We start from the raw sequence: 5,300 nt of genomic DNA, 5'->3' as shown, positions 1-5,300 counted from the left end.
TGATGTTCTCTGATTTTAGGCATAGTTCCACTTTAGAATTAACTGTGTGCTATAATTAACGTGTCAACAACTAGTTGTTGGCACTTTGGTCTTCTGTTTTTATCAGATAATTTGCATTCCATTTTTAAAACTTTGAGTGTTTCATTTTCCTTTTTTCTTTTTTATGTATTTTTGCATCTTTTTTAACCTTAAAAGTTAATATTAATGATAATAAACTATATTGCAATTTTCTTGTCACAGGACAATAAAAGCTGTGATTTCTTTCATTATCGATAATCACACATTACAATCCCTGTTCCATATGAGAGCAATTATATTACATTAGCACCATAAATACCACTGTACATTTAAAAAGAGTTAAAGCTTTAAAGCAGCAGTTCATCCCAATTCACATAAAAACGTGAAGCATGCCTCATTCCATGCAATTCCTTTAACCTCATCCGTTTCTGTGGCTAATGCTAATCTTTATACTAGCTAGGACCTTATAAAATTTCACTAGGTTATGTCTGTTTTTTACCTGTTAAAGACTTGATTGTTAATTTTGTCTCTTCTGAGGAAAATGAAGCATCCACACCCTAACAATATTTTGAAGTAAGCATGGGATGAACATGTTTTTCTCAAATATTAAGAGAGCATATGCTGCTATAGCATTTCTGGTGAAGGATGCTATAGCATTTCTGCTATAGCATTTCTGTTGAAGACTCTATAATAGAATTGGAATGCTTGCTTAATTGTCACAACTTGCATAAGTGAGCGTCATATGTCCACTTAGGAGGAAAAAAGGGATATTTCAATGACTTTGAAGAAAATGTTCAGGAGTTTATATGTGTTTCCTAGTAGAAGGTGGGAGAACATGAGCAAGGAAGTCAGGACCGCGAGTGGTGCGTCCACCCATGGAGAAGGTGGGACTGATCTAATGGGAGCTCACCAAGGCCAGCTGGACTGGGATTGAACGACAATGTGATCAAGCCGAACCCTCTGAATATGGTTGACAATGAGGGCTGACTGAGAAGACAATGATAATGGCACTGGGTTTTGATTCTACTGCATGGACAGGCTTTTTTGGGAGCCTAGTCTGTTGCTCACCTTCCTAGACATGGATGTATGCGGGAGGGCCTTGGACTTCCACAGGGCAGGGCACCCTGACTTCTCTTACGACTGGAGAGGGAGCGGAAGAGGTAGTGGGAGGAGTGGGAGGGAAATGGGAGGAGGGGAGAAGGTACAAAATTTTAATAAATAAATTTAAAAAATTAAAAAAAAATGAAAAATTTCCAATTTGTCTTGGTAAAATACCTTCAATGTTGTTTCAGTCTTATTCAACAAATCTCTATGTATTCTAGGATGTCTCTAAGCATATGATTAGAGGAATCTTTCAACTATTAATATATTTTAAATTATATGCTGTTATATGTCCATAATCAAGTGAGTGTGTCATAAAAACTATATTTAAAATTCAGATAGAAACTTTTGTAAAAAAAAAATTGCCCTAATAATTAGCAAGTATGTTTGCCACTACCACTTCCCATTCCCTATATGCATAAATTCATAGAACCTCAAATATTTAATAGAATACCTTTTCTATAAGAATATAAAGTATTTTTTAATCACACCTAGCATCTCCATATGATTAAGATTCTGCCATTGAAATATCAGCCAATATTTTATGTTGCTTTTATAGGAAACATGTTGAAGATAGAGACAGATTTTAAATGAACTTTTCCTAATTGTTCAATATGGTGGTCATCTAATAAAATTGACGATGGCAATTTGATTTTCTAGAAAGAAGTACAAAAAACTCTTCATATTATCTAGTCAAAAGATTAAAATGGGTTTTATTCCTATGGAGAATAATACAATGGGAGTTTTGCAGTAAGGGAGAAATTTGCCTCTGAAAAATTAGGAAAGTAGAAATTTAAAGTCAGGAAATCACAAGGAGGTCAGTGATTGGAAGATTACTAAAAAGGGAACTTTTTATAAGAGGTAAAAGGGGTTTATAGCTAAACATATACGATCAAATTCTTGATGAAGATGGGTTACAAATGTCAAGAACGAGGAATCTTAACAAATGGCAAGTAAGGGTAAATAGGTATCGAAGAGCAATATTACTAAAATTGTACATTCTAGAAGGTGACACAGACACCCCAATATCGGGAAGAAGAAAGTTCAGAGGCAAATGATAGAATGTGCTCAAGGAAACAATATTCTTTAGTTATCATATTAATTTTTGCCAATCTGGAGTTCTATAGAGAGTGAAATAAAAAAAAATAATGCTCAAAAAACACAGTCTTAAGAGGCTGTGACCTAGGAAAACCATTATCAGTTCTCCAGGGAGGTGAAAGAGGAAGAGATATAGTATTGGTAAATTTTTACCAAATGCTTCTTTTCTGAAATCATAAAACATATCTGCCATAGTACAGATAATATTATTTTGCGGTTTTCATCGCAGGTTAAAAAAATCATAATCAATATAGTAATTTAAATAACTGCCTTGTGTCTCTTTTGTCTTAACCGAAAGTGTTTTTTGTCTATTTGTCTGTAATAGTCAGTGAAGAAATAATTATTGAGGTTTAGAGAGCAGGAAAATATCTTTGTATTTGGGGAGATTGTTGGTTAAGTGTTTGCGACTGTATAATTAAGACCAGGATGTTCTGCTGAAATGTTGTAGTTTGTTCACTATAGTAAGTTTGTTGATAACATAGGTAAATATATCGAGGAGTCTAAATAACTAAACAATTTTTAGACATAGCTGATGGAGTAAAGACACTTAAACAAGGGTAAAAGAATTACTCAAAGATTCTTCAACTATACATGATTGAATCAAATTAATTTAATTTTCACTAAAGCATCATCTCATATGGTTAAGTCTGGGGAGATATGTATAGAGAATTAATTGCCTATATGTGAAGAAAAATGGAAATAAAATAGAAACATTTGTGAATAGACTGAGTTTTATGATTATCTGTGTCTACAGATCAAACATCACCAGAGAGAGCAACCTATGAATGTTGAGAAAAGATCAGAATGTTTGATATCTATTTTAATTTTTTTTACTTTTTCAAAGAAAATTATTATAAGAGAAATATATAATTAGCTTAGAATTTATTAGTATGTAAAAACTGATATAAAATAATTTACTTCTTCTGAAGATTCTTCAATGTTAATGGCCTAGCAGGTGTTTTCCTTGATCTGAAACCTTACAGCGTTGTAATTTTTTTTCATTTCAAATGATTTATCCTAATTATGTTTTTTTTCCCTCAGTTTACACCTCTCACTTTCTTCCCACCTCTCATCCAATAAAGATCCTCCCTTGTTTCTGCCTTTCCTTATAAAAGAAACATGGTTCTAAGGGCTAATGTGAAACTAATATATAATAAAATGAGATAAAAAAATAATAAGTTGGAATAGGAGAAAGTAAGCAAATAGAAAGAAAAGAAAAGAAAAGAAAAGAAAAGAAAAGAAAAGAAAAGAAAAGAGCACTGCCAAAAGAAATATGAGACATCAACAAATAGAGACACGCATCTTCGCACACTCAGGAAGCCAATAATTTTTAAGTGAAAGCCATAATATATATGCAAAGGACATTTAGGGTGAATACACACACAAATATATATATGCACACATATATGTTGTATATATTTATATGCATACACATATACTTATACATGTACATATATGCATATATACATATATGTATATACATACTTTTTTTAAAGGACATGGTATATAGTATGAGGTAAGAAACCTGCAGTGATACATAGAGTTCATTTTAGTGGTCATCTAGTGGTGGGCATGCAGTATTTCAGCCACTATGAGTAAATATTTGCAATGTCCTCTTTGTATCCTTTTAAATTGCAAAATTGTGGAGCTATTCCATGCAAACAATCGCTAATGCAATGCCTTTGTCCAAAATATATGCATAAGCCCTGAGGCCTTGGAGAATATTCTTCCAAAAGTGTGATGAGATCTTAAAATCTACATCATAAAAAATGCATGTAAATTTCCCAATTAATAATGAGTTGTCAAGTGAAAAAAGACAATTTGAGAAAATCTCAGAGATTACAACTATCGTTCCTTTTTCTTTTATGCAAGTACTGCTATAAGGCTTCTTATTTGCAAGATTTTATGATAGTATGTAATAGAAAAGTGAGTGAGATGTGCATAAAAAGTCACAGTCTAGGGAGGATGAAGCACTGACTTATAACTCAATTCTTTCATTCTCTGATAGGAACTAATGCTAACCTTAAAAATATGTGTCAAATTCATCTTCTGTTCTATATCAAAAACATGTGATGTATTGTATACATATAGTAGAAAATGCTTTTCCATCATTAAAATATCCTACTCTATATGGGCATAGTAGTTCAAGCCTATATCCTCAGCACACATCACAATTGGCTAGGCGAATAGTCACAACCATCAGGGTATTCAAGCTACAGAATTATATGAAATAAAACTTTTGTTTTACAACAACGTTTGCATTTTATATGTCCTTTATCCTCTATCTCCCTGTGTTGTGATTCGAAGGCAAAATGCACTTAAGGCTCATGTATTTGAGCACTTTGTCATGAAGCTGGTGGCAAGCTATTTATGGAGGTTATGGAACTTTTAGGAAGCGAAGTGTTGCTGGGGGAAGTATGTCAATTTAAATGGCATTTGCGGGTTTATAATTCTACTCCTCCTCTTTGTACTTCTTCCCCTCAGTTACTTCTCATATGTGAGATGTAATGAGCTAGCAACTTCCTGCTCCTCTTGACATACCTTGCCTTCCCTGACATGGTAGGTTGCATATCTCAGAAACCATAAATCAATATAAACCCCCTTTTCCTTAAGATGCTATGGTCATGTTGCATTTTGTTACAACAATTGAAAAGAAGCTAATCCATCCTAATGCAGTACATATTAAATTGATAACTTTAATAAAATCTTGAGTTATGTAAGTAATCAAATATCTTATTATCTACTCTGATGCATATTATAAGTAAAAGGTAGAAAAGATATTTTGAAAAGGACAAACTGCATAATGTGCTATTTGGAACAAAGTGAAGGAAAAGGTGCAATACAATGTAGGAACACAGTTTGTAACTAGAACAGATCTCCTAAATAAAGACATGTACCCATATACCTCCATGGTTAGGTAGCTATCACCTTGATGTACAATCATAGCCAATTGTCCTTAGAAATATTTGACTCAATAGCTGTCATGGCTGATACCATAAAATCTCCACAGTTTCTTATGTTGTAGTACTTGGTTACCACTTAGAGCAGAAGCTTTGAGACGAGGAGTTTGTCTAGCAGAAGTG

The sequence above is a fragment of the Microtus ochrogaster genome, linkage group LG1 (assembly GCF_000317375.1).
Source record: "Microtus ochrogaster isolate Prairie Vole_2 linkage group LG1, MicOch1.0, whole genome shotgun sequence".
In the NCBI taxonomy this organism is placed as follows: Eukaryota; Metazoa; Chordata; class Mammalia; order Rodentia; family Cricetidae; genus Microtus; species Microtus ochrogaster.
The sequence above is the reverse complement of the archived record's forward strand: the minus strand, read 5'-3'. Positions refer to the sequence as shown.